At 45.8% G+C, this 18,978-nt stretch overlaps 2 long non-coding RNA genes across 3 annotated transcripts in view; both read right to left on the bottom strand.

Annotated features, from left to right (window-relative positions):
• The window catches only part of LOC146053816 (uncharacterized), a 70,363-nt gene that overhangs the window by 25,596 nt on the left and 25,789 nt on the right, over nucleotides 1–18,978 (bottom strand). The window lies entirely within an intron of this gene.
• LOC146053817 (uncharacterized) overlaps nucleotides 1–18,978 on the bottom strand; it is a 39,062-nt gene that overhangs the window by 8,265 nt on the left and 11,819 nt on the right. Inside the window, exon 3 of the long non-coding RNA XR_014467835.1 lies at nucleotides 16,105–16,233. This is a non-coding gene — a long non-coding RNA (uncharacterized LOC146053817). The remainder of the gene's footprint in view (nucleotides 1–16,104; nucleotides 16,234–18,978) is intronic.

Here is an 18,978-nt window from a genome sequence, read left to right as displayed (position 1 = left end):
TGCGCAATCCCGAAATTGGAGTGGAATTGAAATCTCAGACATTTTGGGGACCAATCCCGGGATCCCGCCGATCCCAGGATTGGCCACCCTAGACTAATGTAAACAAGCGTTACATGGACGTGTGTCATTATATAGGTATAGTAGCCGTCCTTCCGCCCCTCACAGCAGTCATATAAAGCTGCTACGTGTGTACTTCCGGCTATACTGAGCAGACCCACTCACGGACAGGTTAAGGACTATGGGCCAGATGTACTAAGCTTCAAAAGTGATAAAATGGAGAGGGATAAACAGCCAGCCAATCAGCTCCCACCTGCCATGTCACACGCTGTGTTTGAAAAATGTCAGGCGGGAGCTGATTGGCTGGCTGTTTATCGCTCTCCATTTTATCACTTTTAAAGCTTAGTGCATCTGGCCCTATAACCGGTCTGTGTCTGCTGTCACCAAGCTATTCTCCTCTGATTTAACATAACATTAGTTATCTGGCCTCCCTTACTGGACAACCAAGGGGAAAACATCACCTAATTCACCAGAATACAGATCTCCATAGCTGATTATATAAATGCCAGTAACAAATATGGCCGCCTGGCCTCAGTGTGTTGGCAGGATCAGCCATGTTGCTGTCCCAACTGTAGCAATTTGTCAGTTGGTGTACCTGACACTGAAGAGAGAAGCTGCTTCTGGAAGAGAGAGCTAGTTTGCTGCGACAGCTAGTGTTGTACTCCCAGCAGATTTCTACAGGATCCCGCTATTCAGAGCCCCATAACACCTGAGCTTTACTGGACATTGTTTGTTGTGGTTATTGTGCTTATATTTCAGATCGAGATGAGCAGAAGAGAGTTACGGCGGCTCCAGGAGGACCAGAGGAGATGGAGCCGCCAAGGAGATCAAGGTAAGTGAGCTATTGGGGCAGTTAGTCCAATCTAAGGGGGCAATTTATAACAGCAGGGAGAGAGATAAAGTACCAAACTACCAGCTTCTGTCATTAATAATAATAGGAGTTGTTTGGCTGGTACTTTATCTCTCCCACTTTACCTTTCTACATGCCATGATATCTCTCTGCCTGTGTGGCATGCGGGCGGCAGTTGGGGTTAGCTGCACATGAGCTGTATGTAATACCCTCACTTTGTGGGAGATTCATGAAATCTTGGAGAGAGATACAGGGCACAATCTTTAAATCCATTTTAGACACTTAAAACCTATTGCTTATGATAAATGGTGCTGCAGCAAACCAGCACCCAAATGCCATTTTTCAAAAACATGACAGGAGCGGATTGGCTGGAGCTAAAACTTTTGATAAATGGGCCCCAAAGAGGTCTATGTACTAAGACTTGGAAAGAGATAATGTGGACAGAGATAATCTACCAACACGCCAGCTCCTAACTAACATTTTCAAACACCTCCTGTAACATGGCAGCGAGGAGCTGATTGGCTGGTACTTTATAACCAAACCCTTTATCCCAGGCTTAGTACATAGACCCCAAAGTACCAATAATCAGTCCCTAAATGTCATTTTCAAACCTTCTGTAACATGGCAGTGAGGAGCTGACTGGCGGTACTTCATAACTAGACACTTTATCCCAAGGTTAGTACATAGGCCTCCAAAGCTCCTGGCATTTTCAGGCTGACAGGGAGATGCGGTAAGCTTTAGCGACTGGTAGAGATAGAGTACCTTTACCTTTAGCCCCTAACTGTCATGTTACAAGCTCGGTTTTTGCAATAGTTCAGTCTTTATTCATTGCTATGGGAGGTGCTACCCACAGCTTCAGCTGGGACCTACAACACCTAGCAAGCCTTCTCGTAGGTGCACTAAGGATCCTTTTACTGAATCATAAAATATCACTTTTATTAGTATATAAAATGTAAATAGCATCCTGGGGAAATATTCACTGACCTTCACTCTGATTCCTTCCTAATGCCTGATGTTACTCTGGGTATGGGCTGATTGCACTAAGGTCAACATACATTGGGTCCATCACTGAAGGTTGACACGAGCCAAGGTCGACATAACAGTGGACATTATCACACCACTCAACATTTCATCTGGCATTCCCTCTGTATTTATCTGTAATTTGTCAGCTTCACCGGTTTGGGGATCTCACGTTTAGCACCGATAATTACGGTATATAGAATGTTATTTGCATTATTTTAAAAGCATATAAAGGTGTTTTTCCTGCTTGATATTATATGAACCATTGTCAGTTTGGAATATTTAATTTATGTTTTCATTTGTTACACACTGTTATACTTTTTTGGGTACTTGTTTCCTAGCACGGCGCCCATTGCATTGTATACCATAAGCCTTACAATGGTATGCGATGCGACGCGATGGCACCCGATGTTATACAATTTAAAATCGTATACCATTGTATATGGCATACAATGGCATGGGATACGATTTTAAATTGTATAAGCACCCTAATGGGTGCTTTCAATGTTAAATGGCCCCCTATAAGATTATTAATTGTATAAGCACCGTAATGGGTGCTTACAATGTTAAAAGCACCCCCACTATCAATGCCAACCCCACTATCAATGCCATCCCAAAGCATGGCGAGCGCAATACAAGTAAAGTAATACGCTTCGGGCTCAGTGGCTCGCTGCGCTCGCCACACTATATAAAATCAACTCCACGCCGACGTGGATACTGGGGGTATGAAAAGGTCGGAGGACGCGTACCGCCGCCGCTCGCCACGCTTCGGGTTGGCGTTGATAGTGGGTGTGGCATGGGGGTGCAATTAACATTGTAAGCAACCATTAGGGTGCTTATACAATTTAAAATCGCATCGCATGCGGCTATATGGCATGCGATGCGATAGAATGCATAAGATGCCATACGATTGAAAATCGTGGCGCCGTGCTAGGAAACAAGTACCCTTTTTTGTAATCCGTTTGGCTATAGTAATGGGAGGTTGGGATCATTTGGTCTACAGCATGATGGTCGACACCATTAGGTCAACATGGGAAAAGGTCGACATGATTCTAGGTCGAAAGGTGATTAGTTAGACAAGGTCTAGGTCGACAGTCAAAAGGTCGACATGGAGTTTTTCACTGTTTTTTTTTTACCTGAATATCAACACAGTCGACATGGACACAGTTTAAAGTGCACCGCATCTGTCCAACTACTGACCTTTCGCCCTAGAACCATGTCAACCTTTTTCGGTACTTGTGTATTTTGGCGGCGCCCATCGCATCGCATACCATAACGCATACGATGGTATGCGATGCGACGCGATTTGCTTCAATAGTGTGCGATGGCATACAATTTTCAAATTGTATGCCATTGTACATGGCATACAATGCCATACGATGCGATGCGATTAAACATTGTATAAGCACCCTAATGGGTGCTTACAATTTTAAATGCACCCCCACGCCACCCCCCCACTATAAACGTAAACCCGAAGCGTGGCGAGCGCAGCGAGCCCGCGAGGGGCGGCGGTACGCATCCTACGACCTTTTCATACCCCCACTATCCACCTCGGCGTGGAGTTGAGAATAGAATAGTGTGGCGAGCGCAGCGAGCCCCGCGAGGGGACGCGGATACCTGTGAAGCCCACGAAGGGACGCGTTTACCTGTGAAGGTATCCGCGTCCGCTCGCCACGCACCATTAGGGTGCTCAAAAGCACCCTTTAGGGTGCTTATACAATTTTTCATCGTATAGGGGGTCAAAATCCAGTACATGGCATGCGATGCGATGCGTTCATCGTACGATGTACATCGGGGGCGCCGCTATAATACACAAGTACCCCTTTTTCTATGTCGACCTAGACCCATGTCGACCTAATGATGTCGAACATGCTGTAGACCAAATGACCACATCCCAGTAACGGGCTGATACAGCAGCCATATCATTTTTCAAAACTTTATTATTTCGTTTAGCATGACCACTGCTCCGGGAGAGATTCTAATTTATTATACCACTGTATTGTATCCACTTACAGATATGAATAGCTTATTCTAAAAGGTGCAAACACACGAAACGATGTTGGAAACGATGTTGGAAATGATCCAACATGGTTTCAGATGGTTTCAAATCGTTCAACGTGCGTACACACGAAACGATTTGAAACACTTCACAAAAAATTGGCCTATGATCTTCCTGCATGCTAGGAATATCATAGACCAATCCTAATGATCGGCTGGTGCAAGGAACGATTTGAATAGGCTGTTCCTATTGAGATCGGGATTGTCCACATCTTGCTTCAAATCTTTCAGTGTGTATGCACCTTTACTCTTGTCCATTAGTGGTCATGCCCGAGTTCAATCATGTTTGAGCTGAGCTCTTAAAAAGGTGCCATTGCCTCCTGAACCGCCCATATTGTTTAAGTCATCTGTGTATCAGTAATCATTGCCAGACGTTTCAGCAAGATATAACCGGCAATACTCTGCTACCTAGTTACACATATTATTCATATAGTGGTCAGATCGCACAATAGAGCACAAACACTACAATCCGTTAAGGCAGCACGCTCCAGGTAACAGTCAGGCTGCGGCTCTTGCTAGAGCGGTATAGCCCAGTGAGGGCTGACTTTGACACTCCAGCTTTGTTGGACTACACATCCCAGCATGCCCTGCTAGTTTTACCAATTGGCTATGCTAAAACTGATGCAGGGCATGCTGGGATGTGTAGTTCAACAACAGCTGGAATGTCAAGGTTAGCCGTCACTGGTATAGACTGTCAGGGTAGCCCTCTTATAAGGGTTTAGGGATCACAGATCGCAGATCCTGACCACAAAGTGGTTGGGATTGGTAAATCAGGTTCAAGTGGACATGGTGCATTATTAATCACTGACCCATGTGACACAGGCCGACTCCATGGTACACTTATGGTGGTTCTGTATGGTAATCACTGGGTTCTGGTCTGGTACTATCAGGCTCTTTCAGAGGTTCTTAGAGGCCCAAAGAAACACACATTTTTGAGGTCCCCACCATCTTATTCTTAAACAAAAATAATAATAACATTTGTCATGTTAAATTGATTTGAATGCTTACCTTTAATAAAATGTACATATAAATTCTGTATACATATACTGATGTAGTGGATTATTGGCGATTTCAAGTTCTAGTTTAGACACTAGGTATTCATCTAGTTGCCAAAATAGCAAATAGACAAATATAAAAAAAAAAAAAACCTCACAAAAATAACTCTAGAAATAAGGATTTCCAGTTAGAGGCACGAATAATACCCATGCCACCCCCATCCACACATACTATATCTGGTAGGCACTGGCTATTATTGCTCTGTAATGTTATCTTTCTAACAAACGATAATACCCCTTTCACACCAGAAAATGCAGGGAACCACCCAGGAATTCGGCCCAGGGATCATGCCCCGGTTGGCCCCTTTCACACCAGAAAAGTCTCTGCGTTTTCTGGTGTGGGAAGGAGGCAGAGAGGAGGCCGTCAGAAGGCAGGGGTAGCTGGGATGGTGGCGGAGGCCGGTGAATAGTACTCACCCTGGGTTGCTGGTCCTCGGTGCAGGCCGGTGATCCACACAGGTCAGACAGCAGGTGCAGATGACGCAGCTCTCCGGCGGGAGTAAGGGCACCGGAGAGCTGCATCATCTTCATCCACCTCCTGTCCTGTCATCTGCGCCCGCCGCCTGTGTGGATCCCCAGCCTGACCATCTGCACCATGGACCAGTAACCAGGGTTAGTAATCCCTACCCCATTCAAAACGGCCAGGACCTTGGGTTGAACCCGTGAACAACCCTGCTTGGTTGAAATCCTGGCAAATTTTCCCAGGAGTTTGACCCGGGAACCTAACAAACCAGCGCTACCCGGGAAATTAGGCTGGTGTGAAAGGGGTATTACAAAAACTCACTTGAAATATAACCCTGATATTCTGCCTCTCATCACTGACAAATCATAATTATGAGGTTGTTGATATTCTGCCATCGAAAAAACGGTTCCGCAGTATCCCGGTACGTACAAAGCGCATGCTAAACAGTTTTTTTTCCAACTGCTGTTAATATGCTGAATGATAAACAATGAAATGGGATATGTTTGTGCAGGTACTTGTGTGTCATTTTTTGTTGACAGTGCATTGTTGTAGTGTATTGTTGACACAATAAAGTATTATATTCAGAATGTGATTGCTGTAACTCAATTTGCTGATCAGCAATTGCTTTGAACATGTTATTTATTAATAATAGTTATTTAATAATTATCTAGTAATTATAGCTACAATATAAAGGTATATCTTTTCAGACGATTCTACGCAGACCGTTTTTGTGGAGAGGCTGCGCTCCGAGCGCCAAAGAAGATCTCGTCAGGAAACCAGTGACGAAACATCTCAAAGGGAGAACAGAGCCCGAAGCCGTTCACCCATTTTTATCCCTGGTCCCAGGGAACTTCATCGAGCCTCTGATCCTCCAGCTGAACATCATCAGAATTACGCAGACCTCGTAGACGAGCTCGAGAGGGAGTATTTCAATGACAGGATGTTGGAGATGCACGAGCAGATTCCAGAGTCGACCATCTTTGTTGAGATCAACGCGCAAGACTTCCTGTCGTCTGAAATGGTGTTCATCGGTGAGCTTAACCAACCAGCCATGATTGTAGAGGTCAACGGACAGCATATCCTGGCCATGGAGGTAGACAGCGACAGTCGTAACCTCGAATACCTGCAGATACGTCTCACCAGGGAGAATGTCGCACCCTGGGATTTGGAGATCAGCGCATTTCCATCGTGCACTATTGCTGAGGATGAAGAGCCGCAATTCTGCGTGATCTGTATTATGGAGTTCCAAAATGGAGAGCGGGTGTCAGTTCTGCCCTGTGGCCACAGATTTCATCCGAGCTGCATCTACGTGTGGGCGGACTCAAATCCCAGCTGTCCTGTGTGCTGCAGACAGTCCACTCGGTGGCCGGTCCTGTGTCGTATCTCCTGAATACACCGAGAACATGAAGATCTTCTCCACCGTACATCGTGGTAATTCCTTCTATCTCTCTCCTCACAGGTGTTATCCCATTTTGGGTTTTCTTCTCTCTCTTTTCTTTACAGGGCTGACACGACTTGGGAGCATTTTGCCACTCGTCACCGTTAGCGGTGAGGGTCCCGAGGGATTTTCCCTGTTATCTCCTGAATACACGGTGACACTATTGGCTCGTGTTCTCCGTGCAGGTTTATCAGGAATTTCAGGTTTTTACCTCGGGCCAAGTCGTCTCACCCCCTCCTACCCCTCACTTAGCATTAGTCATGTTAGTATTTGGTTTTACTACACTCCACACACACTCCTGTGGCCATTTTGGGTTTGCTTCTCGCTCCTCTTTTCTTTACACTCTTTTCTGCTTTCCGCACCATCACAACCGCTCTATCCCATCCCATCAGCTTTCAGCTGCCTCTATTACACACCACCCACACTCCTGCGGGCTAGGGCTGACACAACTTGGGAGCATTTTGCCACTCGTCACCGTTAGCGGTGAGGGTCCCGAGAGATTTTCCCTGTTATCTCCTGAATACACGGTGACAATATTGGCTTGTGTTCTCCGTGCAGGTTTATCAGGAATTTCAGGTTTTTACCTCGGGCCAAGTCGTCTCACCCCCTCCTCCCCCCTCACTTGGTATTAGTCAGGTTGGTAATTATTTTTACTACACCCCACCCACACTCATGCGGCCTAGGGCTGACACGACTTGAGAGCATTTTGCCACTCGTCACTGTTAGCGGTGAGGGTCCCGAGGGATTTTGTCCTGTTTTTGCCTGAATACACGGTGACACTATTGGCTCGTGTTCTCCGTGCAGGTTTATCAGGTTTTTCAGGTTTTTACCTCGGGCCAAGTCATCTCACCCCCTCCCCCCCCCCCTCACTTGGTATTAGTCATGTTGGTATTTGTCTCTTTTACACTTCTCCAACACTCCTGCGGCCGATGGCACAGAAACTCAAATACTAAATTAGCATATTGGGCCCGAATCATAATCCAAAGCTGTAGTGGCACATTCAGTAAAGTACTGATATTTGGTACCCTGCGCATGTGTTGGACCCATACTGCCCATGTACAGTATGTGTCCACAACATTGGTTGAACTATGGCATCAGACAGTCAGTGATTGATAGTCTGATGCTGCTTGGGGATGGCATGGGGATGGAGGTTGTTTGTGAAAGATGGGGCCAGGATCTACTTCGGAGGACTGAGATTTTCAGACCTGATCGGAGCAGATTCCATGGTCGGCTTGCATGACCCAACTGGGTCGGAGCTGGACAAAGTTGTCACAGGAGATCGGATACTGCAGCCCAGGATGCCGTTCCGATCAGTAACGCAGCAGGAGGTGCAATGCCTATCATTGTATATAGGTCTATTCGTCAGGTGGTGTGGGGGTGGGCTAGCGGTTTGGGGTTGGGGCCACCTGTGTCGACCAGTCAGCTGCTCCATGCACTAGTTTTTATAGTGTAATCCTGCTTGATCGGCAGGGCGGCTCCTTCAACGATCTGCTTCCCCACTTTCTACACCACATCACGAATAGACAAGACTTGGGAGCATTTGCCACTCGTCACCGTTAGCGGTGAGGGTCCCGAGGGATTTTCCCTGTTTTCTCCTGAATACACGGTGACACTATTGGCTCGTGTTCTCCGTGCAGTTTTTTCAGGTTTTTCAGGTTTTCACCTCGGGCCAAGTCATCCCACCCCCTTACTCCCTTGGCATTAGTCAGGTTGTTATTTCGATAGTTCTGGAGATGTGGACATTTTGATTGTAGGCTAGCTAGGGGCTGACTCTTTTAGCCTGGATTCCCCACCCACCCTAGCCCAAACTTTTTTTTTCTTTTTTCTTGCCTGTTGGGGTTGGTCAACCTCTCTGTGGCGGGAAATAACGTCAGTCCAGTGGCTAATGCGCTGCTTTATGGAGGAGCGCTCTCTTTTCAGGGTGTGGTATGACTGTCCAACAATCGGGATCATGACAGTCAGTTTACCGACATCGGAATCCCGACTGCCAGTTAGTGCTCTGACAAGGGGGTGAGCGCAAAGAAGCCCCTTGCAGGCTCGGTGGCTCGCCACAGGTTCTATTCTCCCTCTATGGGGGTCATGGACCCCACAAGGGAGAATAGACCCTGTCAGTTGGGATCCCCCATGTCAGAGCACCGGCAGTCGCAATTCCTATGTTGGTACACTTACCGTCAGGATCCCGATTGCCGGGCAGTCATCCGGCACCCCTCTTTCTAATACACTGATCTAGTGTGACCTACCCTACTGGGGGTCAGGGCCACTGACTGTCTAGTTGGCCTATTGTGGTGTACTGGCCAATTGGCTTATGTCACTGGTAAACTGACCGTTCTTTCTGTCTGCCACCATAGTTATTTAAAATGTTACAAAATAAAAAGGTTGACTGATTTTAATGGCATTACTGTTGTCCATGTCGTTATTTTAGATAAGTTAGATTTTATCCACTAGCAAATATGGTTAATGTGTGAGGTCACACTCAATCTCACATCTGCCGACAGGAAGTTTCATTAATAATATTACACCATCCAGCCCATACTAATGTTTTATTGCTAGAATCCCCTAATATCTGGGAAATCCTCTTCATTTTTGGAAGTTAATACAATGGGTGAGATTTAATAGGATGAGAGATTCAAAAAGTGAGAGATTTGGTAAGAAATCTCCAGTTTTCTAAAGTGGCAATCATTTACACGGCAAAATCAAACTGGTTTTGCAGTGTAAATGATTGCCGCTTTAAAAAAACCTGGGGATTTCTTACCAAATCTCTCACTTTTTGAATCTCTCATCCTATTAAATCTCACCAATATGTTATCATCAGGTGACATATATAGCATCAGGTGACATATATAGCATCAGGTGACATATATAGCATCAGGTGACATAAGTGGCATCAGGTGACATATATAGTATCAGGTGACATATATAGCATCAGGTGACATATATAGCATCAGGTGACATAAGTAGCATCAGGTGACATATATAGTATCAGGTGACATATATAGCATCAGGTGACATTTTAAATACTTTAGCAGGAACCGATGGATCGGAAAAACAGAACCAAAATCTAGTCCAGGCATTCCCAATCACAGTCCTCAAGGCACACCAACAGTGCAGGTTTTGTAGATATCCAGGCTTGAGCACATCTGAGGGATTCTGATTAAACCATCTGTGCTGAAGCCTGGATATCACTAAAACCTGCACTGTTGATGTGCCTTGAGGACCGTGATTGGGAATGCCTGATCTAGTCTAATGCAGGGGTAGCCAACTCCAGTCCTCGAGAGCTACCAACAGTGCGTGTTTTCCAGGTTTCCTCATAGAATCACAAATGAAGTAATTAGCTCCACCTATGGATCTTTTAAAATGTGTCATTGAGTAATGCGTGCACCTGTGCACAAGCTAGGTGCTCTGAAAAATGTGAATTGTTGGTAGCTATTGAGGACTGAAGTTGGCTACCCCTGGTCTAGTGTGTACGCACAATGCTGATGATGTGCACTCACACAACTTGTCAGCAATGTAACATGGAGCCTGCACCCCCACCGTCGCTCGTTGCGGCTGGCATTAACAAAAGTGTGTATGCACTAGCCGATGCCAGCACCCCACCGGGTCCCATCTCGGAGGATGCCGCTGGGTACAGACATCATCCAGTGCGTATACAGCTATATACTGACTTGTGTTATAGTCTAGTAGCTTTACTTCCATGCCTCATAGCAGTCACATAAAGCTGCTCAGCATGTACTGTACTTACTGTAGCAGTCACATAAAGCTGCTCAGCATGTGCTGTACTTACTGTAGCAATCACATAAATCTGCTCAGCATATGCATTACATACTGTAGCAGTCACATAAATCTGCTCAGCATGTACTGTACTTACTGTAGCAGTCAAATAAAGCTTCTCAGCATGTACCGTACTTACTGTAGCCGTCACATAAAGCTTTTCAGCATGTACCGTACTTACTGTAGCCGTCACATAAAGCTGCTCAGCATGTGCTGTACTTACTGTAGCAGTCACATAAAGCTGATCAGCATGTCCTGTACTTACTATAGCAGTCACATAAAGCTGCTCAGCATGTGCTGTACTTACTGTAGCCGTCACATAAATCTGCTCAGCATGTGCTGTACTTACTGTAGCAGTCACGTAAATCTGCTCAGCATGTACTGTACTTACTGTAGCAGTCACATAAAGCTATTCAGCAAGTACTGTACTTACTGTAGCAGTCACATAAAGCTGCTCAGCATGTGCTGTACTTACTGTAGCAGTCACACAAATCTGCTCAGCATGTACTGTACTTACTGTAGCCGTCACATAAAGCTGAGAGCATATACTGTACTTACTGTAGAAGTCACATAAAGCTGCTCAGCATGTGCTGTACTTACTGTAGCAGTCACATAAAGCTGCTCAGCATGTGTTGTACTTACTGTAGCAGTCACATAAAGCTGCTCAGCATGTGCTGTACTTACTGTAGCAGTCACATAAAGCTGCTCAGCATGTGTTGTACTTACTGTAGCAGTCACATAAAGCTGCTCAGCATGTACTGTACTTACTGTAGCCGTCACATAAAGCTGACAGCATGTACTGTACTTACTGTAGAAGTCACATAAAGCTGCTCAGCATGTGCTGTACTTACTGTAGCAGTCACATAAAGCTGCTCAGCATGTGTTGTACTTACTGTAGCAGTCACATAAAGCTGCTCAGCATGTGCTGTACTTACTGTAGCAGTCACATAAAGCTTCTCAGCATGTACTGTACTTACTGTAGCAGTCACATAAAGCTGCTCAGCATGTGCTGTACTTACTGTAGCCGTCACATAAAGCTGTTCAGCATGTGTTGTACTTACTGTAGCCGTCACATAAAGCTGACAGCATGTACTGTACTTACTGTAGCCGTCACATAAAGCTGACAGCATGTACTGTACTTACTGTAGAAGTCACATAAAGCTGCTCAGCATGTGCTGTACTTACTGTAGCAGTCACATAAAGCTGCTCAGCATGTGTTGTACTTACTGTAGCCGTCACATAAAGCTGACAGCATGTACTGTACTTACTGTAGCCGTCACATAAAGCTGACAGCATGTACTGTACTTACTGTAGAAGTCACATAAAGCTGCTCAGCATGTGCTGTACTTACTGTAGCAGTCACATAAAGCTGCTCAGCATGTACTGTACTTACTGTAGCAGTCACATAAAGCTTCTCAGCATGTACTGTACTTACTGTAGCAGTCACATAAAGCTGCTCAGCATGTGCTGTACTTACTGTAGCAGTCACATAAAGCTGCTCAGCATGTACTGTTCTTACAGCTATACTGAGCGGACCGACTCATGGACAGATTAGGTCCTATATATCGGACTGTACCTGCTGTCACCATACTATTTATTCCCTGATTTAGCACATTACAGATATCTGACCTCACTTACTGGATACCCAGGTAAGTCACCAGGCTACGGTCAGGTGCTGCCACGGTGACGGGTCATCACAAATCAGTAAGCGAATATTCAGAATATGTTATTGATTGTTCTGCACAGATAACAAGGCTTCCCCCATGGACATTGGAATGTGGGTAAATGAGAAAAAAAAAACAATTGAAAATTTGGTCTATTAAATAACTGAATAATATGTATATTGTCACCGGGAGAGGGTGTAAATCTGACTCATGCGCGCCATTGCTGAATTCCATATGGTAATGCGGGAGTCTCCTGTGTACATTAACAATCCACACGTGAAAGCCTGTCCCGCCCACTGCAGTCATCATTAGTATCTGGGCTCGGACCCACTTCATGCTGGATACAGAAGATACGTCTGAATCAGTTTCCATCTGAAAGCTACTATGAAGGAAGAAGCCGGCAGACGCATCCACAGTACGGAGCAGTTCCGGGCATCGCATGGTGCACCCAGGCACTACTCAGAAACATCCATAATACAGACAGTGTGTCCCATGATTGTAAGAGTTTACACACTTCATCCAACATGGGTCAAGGCTGTAACAAACATGTACTGTAACAAGAGTGTAATGTGATTACAAGAACATATGGTTACAAACAGCGTCCCTTTACTTCATACAAGAAAAGTTCCTGTAATACATATAAATACATTATGCAATCATTGTCCTGACTGGCTGATTATCAGTGGATCCGGCCAATGAGTGCATTGGGTAGCTGCAACCAATAAGCGATGATCGGCCTGTCGGGCAAGAGACATTTTCCAACATTCCAAACTGAGCGCCCATCCTTTCACCTGTTCTGTCACAGGGGAGGCATGGGGAAATGTTCCCTCTACAGGGAAGGAACCCGGATCATGTGGCCATTCACTACTATCTCATAGCGTATATCTGCTGGTCTGACAGACATTGCATAGTGTATGCCCAGCATAAGACGGGTATGGGTCATAGGATCAACACAAGCATTAGGTCCTAATGCAAGCATGTCCAAACTATGGCCCTCCAGCTGTTGTGAAACTACAAGTCCCATCATGCCTTGCCTCAGTTTTGCTTTTAGGGAATGTTAAACTATTGCAAGGCATGCTGGGATGTGTAGTTTCACAACAGCTGGAGGGCCATAGTTTGGACATGCCTGTCCTAATGAATGAAGCATTCTCTGTAGAGTAATAAAGACCTGGTAATATTACAGTCCCGCATTCGCTGTCCCTTCCCAGTGATATCTGGGCCTCTTAGCAGCCCGTGGTTCTGTGAGAAAGGACCGGCAAGTGTGTAGTATAAGGAGGACAGTAACGTATCTTTATTGCATTTGACATTTGGGCGAATAGTGAAGGCCCATACACACTTGACGATTTTCAGCTGAAAATCGCTCAAAACAGCAGTTTGTATGCCCCGGAGATTGCCGACTAGCGATGATGCGCGCTCCCGCATCATCGCTAGGAAAGTGGTTCATCTGCTGGTTTTACCAGCAGATGTGGCGATGATGGATGGTTTTTCATCCATCATCGCCATGTGTGTACGCCTGCCGGGCTGAAAGATTAACCACTTTCAGCCCGGCGGACCGCCGCGCCGCCCCCCGCCCCCGCCTGTCATAATACTCACCCTGTCCAAGTGCTGCTGCGCCGGCTCCATGCATCCTGCTCCGAGTCCCTGCCTGTCTGCTTGTCCCGCCCTCCTGCTCAGTGCTCACCACGGAGCACTTCTCCCTCACCCGGCAACACACTCTGCTGGCCACGCCCCCCCCTGCTATGCTTAACACAGAGCACTGAGAGCAGGGGGCACTGCTGGCCACCAATGTTTTATGTTTAAAGCAGTAATATATACATTGCTGGCATATGCCAGCAATGTATATATTGCTGGAACCACTGGGCACCAATGTTAAATTTTTAAGGCAGTAATATATACATTGCTGGCATAAGCCAGCAATGTATATATTGCTAGCACCACTGGGCACCAATGTTACATTTTTAAGGCAGTAATATATACATTGCTGGCACATGCCAGCAATGTATATATTGCTAGCACCACTTGCCACCAATGTAATGTTACTTATACGCCAGTAATATATACATTGCTGGCACAGGCCAGCAATGTATATATTATTGGCACCACTGGGCACCAATGATTATTAATTTGCTTGCTGCCCACAAATAATTATGAATTAGCCAGTAATATATACATTGCTGGCACATGCCAGCAATGTATATTTTAGTGGCATCACTGCCCACCAATGTTACTTACAAGCCAGTAATATATACATTGTTGACACAGGCCAGCAATGTATATATTATGGGCACCACTGCCCACCAGGGTTAAAGGGAGCAGGAACTGGGCGGAACTGCGTTCCATCAGTTTTATTTTGGAGGTGGAATGGTTCCGCCTCCGTCCGCATCGCTAAACAGCTGACAGCCGGGCAGAGCGGTGGGAAATCAGGATGTCTCAGAGAAGGTCCATCCGTCCGTGGCGTAGCTATTTTAAAATTATGTGCCAACTCACGGCTCGTGAGCCAATCAGAGCTCGCGGGACGGCAACAAATGAGGAGCTGCCGGGCCGCGAGCACCGATTGGCTCGCAAGTCATTTGAAATAGCCGCACCACGGATGTTCTGAGACATCCGGGTTTCCCACCGCTCTGCCCTGCTGTCTCCTTTCCCACACAGTGCACACCTCTGGCACTGGGCATGTTACCCCTGGCACTGAGAATGTAATACCTGGCAATGAGCATGTATGTAAGCGGCACTTATGTGGCATAATAAAAAATGGGCATTACCATGTTTGGCATATTGTGAAATGGGCATTACCGTGTTTGGCATATAGTATAATGGACATTACGGTGTGTGGCATAATGTGTAATTTGCATTACTGTGTGCATTTCTGTGTCCCTGACCCATAAAGCCATGCCCTAAAATTTTTGGCACAAAATGTTCAGTTTTTATTAGGTGTTGGGTTGTTTTGCACTGTGGGGCATCATTTGAATCAGGGGTGGTATTATGTGGCCACATTATTCTTTTCCTGACAGTGTGGCTGTGACATAATTGGGGGGGGGGGGGGGAAGAGTCAGGGAAGCAAATTTTTCCACTTTAGGCACTGCTGCGCACTAATGTATAGTGATAATAGTTATTAATGTAAACACTGCTGGAGCAGACCAGCAATGTATATGAGACCACTGCCACTGGCCATCAATGTATATTTTTATGGCGTTAATGTATACACTGCTGGCGCAGGTCAACAATGTATATGTTACCACCGCCACTGCCCCCCAATGTATATTTTGTTGTGGCGGTAATGTATACATTGCTGGGGAAGGTGAATGGATTTCTCCCTACGTGCACGGTGGCAAATTAAATGGTAGTTGTGCACATGGGCGGGATTTTGCCCAGTCGGAGCAGAGTCAGGTAGCGTTTACCTGTTTGCTGGGCTCCGAATATACACAGCCCAGCGATCAGTTCTGAATCATGCCCCTAGAACAGAAATGCACTGAATAAAATGGCCCCTGCTCCCACCCTTGGAATACAAACCCTGCCCATTATGTAAATAGCCTTTTATATGAAAGATTTTCAGCAAAGTCTTTCACCTCCTGAAAATCTCTTGCTCTTTGGGGAAAATAGCTCAGTGTGTACGCACTACTTTGGTGACAAATATATCTTTCAGAGATTTTGGCAAAGTCTTTTGAAATGAAAATCTTCAAGTGTGTATGGGCCTTAACACTTGGCTCAAACAAAACGTCTACACAAGTACCTACCTCGGGAGGTTTGGAGCAGATGCCGACGTCACCACAGCAGATGGGGAGGAAGGTGTTGAGGGCTGCGGAGATTCTGGGGCTCTTGGAACCCTTCCCATTCGGTACCAGATGCCCATACTGTTCAGCTCCCTATCCAGGAGACATACACAAACACATGAGTATATAACTATATTAGTAAGGCTGACTAATGTGGTAGCTCAACATCCTAACAAAAGAAAAATGGGATATTTATGCCCTGAGGTAACGTACTCATGGGCCTAATATGTTCCTCTGTAATGCAACCAAGCACATAATGGACACATTAAATACAGGGATTGATCTGTATTGGATATACATCTTGATTACCAATGGCATTTCACCATAAAGGAAAGAGTCAAATCACTGAATGTTTTATGAACATCGCTTGGCTATGTCTGGTATATCAGCCACAGAAAGATTATGAATAAACATTGTTCTATAATAATGATGCACGTTCCCCATTTCCAGCTACCCAATGTGTACCCAGCATAATATCACAAGTGTTCCTTCTAAGCTTCTGTTACAGGGTGCTGCACCCTGCCCGTTTTTAAAACCTCAAAATGCTCCCTGCCCTTTTTGTGTGTGGCACTCTGCGCCCTTGCGCTGCCCCCCACCTCGTTGACGTGCCGCTGAGAACTTTCGGTGTGTGCCATCATGTGTAATGGGTATTACGGTGTGTGGTATAATGTGTAATGGCCATTGTGGTGCATGGTATAATGTGTAATGGGTATTACATTGTGTGGTATAATGTATAAGAGGCATTACAGTATATGCCATAATGTGTAAGAGGCATTATGGTGTGTGGTGTAATGTGTAAGAGTCATTACAGTGTGTGCCATAATGTGTGATGTCATTAGGTCATAATATGTAATGGACATAGCTCAGTATGACAATGTGTAATGGGTATTAGGGTGTGTGGTATAATGTATAAGAGGTATTACAGTGTATGCCATAATGTGTAGCTGTCATTATGACAGAAAATGGAATGGACATAGCACAGCATGACAATGTGTAATGGGTATTACGGTGTGTGGTATAATGTGTAATGGGCATTATGGTGTGTGGTATAATGTGTAATGGGTATTTTGTTGTGTGATATAACGTGTAGTTGTCATTATTACAGAATATGTAATGGACATAGATCAGTATGACAATGTGTAATGGGTAGTAGGGTGTGTGGCATAATGTGTAATGGGCATTATGGTATTTTGTTTTAATGTGTAATGGGTATTACGGTGTGTGGTATAATGTGTAATGGGCATTATGGTGTGTGGTATAATGTGTAATGGGCATTATGGTGTGTGCGGTATAATGTGTAATGGGTATTACGGTGTGTGGTATAATGTGTTTTCATTGCGACAGAATATGTAATGGCCATAGCAGAATATGACAATGTGTAATGGGCATCATTCTTATAATTTTTGCTGTTTCTGATGTAAATTTCTAGTATAAAATGTGCTCTTTCGATTGAAAAAGTGCTCTGCCTGATGGTCAGCGCCCTGCCCTAAAAAAATCAGAGTGTGAACACTAGTGGGGTATTGCCAGCAGCCACTTTACGGGATATGGTCGTATTGTCGACACCACTTAGGTCGACAGTCATTAGGTCGACACCGTTGGGTCGACAGGTGGCAGGTGGGGTATGGCCAGCAGTCACAGTAACATATACACAGAGGGGTATAGCCAGCAGTTACAGCATCGTATACACAGTAGGGTTAAAGCCATCAGTCACAGTAACGTATACACAGAGGGGTATGGCCAGCAGTTACAGTATCGCATACACAGTGGGGTTAAAGCCAGCAGTCACAGTAATGTATACACAATGGGGTTACGAGCAGCAGTCACAGTAATGTATACACAGTGGGGTATGGCCAGCAGTCACAGTGGAGTATGGCCAGTAGTCACAGTATGCACAGGAGTCCAGTAGAAAAAAAAAAAAAACAATTACAGCAGAGTGCGCAGCGGAGCATGCAAAGCGCAGGCTTCCATCCAATATAATGGCGCAGAGCCGCAGTCGCACCGAATTCTGTGGGATGCAATTCTCTGGAGAACCCAAGGCCGGGAAGATGGCACTGAGCCTCGTTGGGGGATGTGAGTGTGGCGGAAACGCCCATTGTTCGGAGCATCTCTTTTATTTGATATGTTGGTACTTGTTTCCTAGCACGGCCACAATCTGGAGTAATCGTGTCCCTTAATTAAGGGACACGATTACCCCCGATGGACCCGATTTCTTTTGAAATCAGGTCCATTTTGCCGGCTAGGATACAATATCGGGGGCATCGCGTCGGTCGGGACCATTAACATTGGTCCCGACGCGACCGACGCGATGCCCCCGATATTTCCATAGGCTTCAATGTTAAAAAATATTTTAACATTGAAATCTTGTCGGGAAAGTTAAAATATCGGGGGCATCGCGTCGGTCGGGACCATTAACATTGGTCCCGACGCGATGCGACGCGATGCCCCCGATTTTTGCATAGGCTTCAATGTTAAAATATTTTTTAACATTGAAATGGTGAAAAATTGTGAAAAAATGTGAAATGGGCCAATATGACCCATTTCACATTATAGATGTCCCCGTCGTCACCCCACGATAGACGCCAACCCGAAGCGTGGCGAGCGCAGCGAGCCCGCGAGGGGCGGCGGTGCGCGTCCTCCGACCTTTTCATTCCCCTACTATCCACGTCGGCGTGGAGTTGAGAATAGAATAGTGTGGCGAGCGCAGCGAGCCACCGAGCCCGAAGCGTGGCGAGCGCAGCGAGCCCCGCGAGGGGACGCGGATACCTTCACAGTTATACGCGTCCCTTCGCGACCTTCACAGGTGTCCGTGGCGACGCGGACACCTGTGAAGTCCGCGAA

The sequence above is a fragment of the Crinia signifera genome, unplaced genomic scaffold (genome assembly GCF_055691185.1).
Source record: "Crinia signifera unplaced genomic scaffold, ASM5569118v1 HAP2_SCAFFOLD_210, whole genome shotgun sequence".
NCBI lineage: Eukaryota > Metazoa > Chordata > Amphibia > Anura > Myobatrachidae > Crinia > Crinia signifera.
Note: the sequence above shows the minus strand (reverse complement) of the source record. Positions and strands in the feature narration are given on the sequence as shown.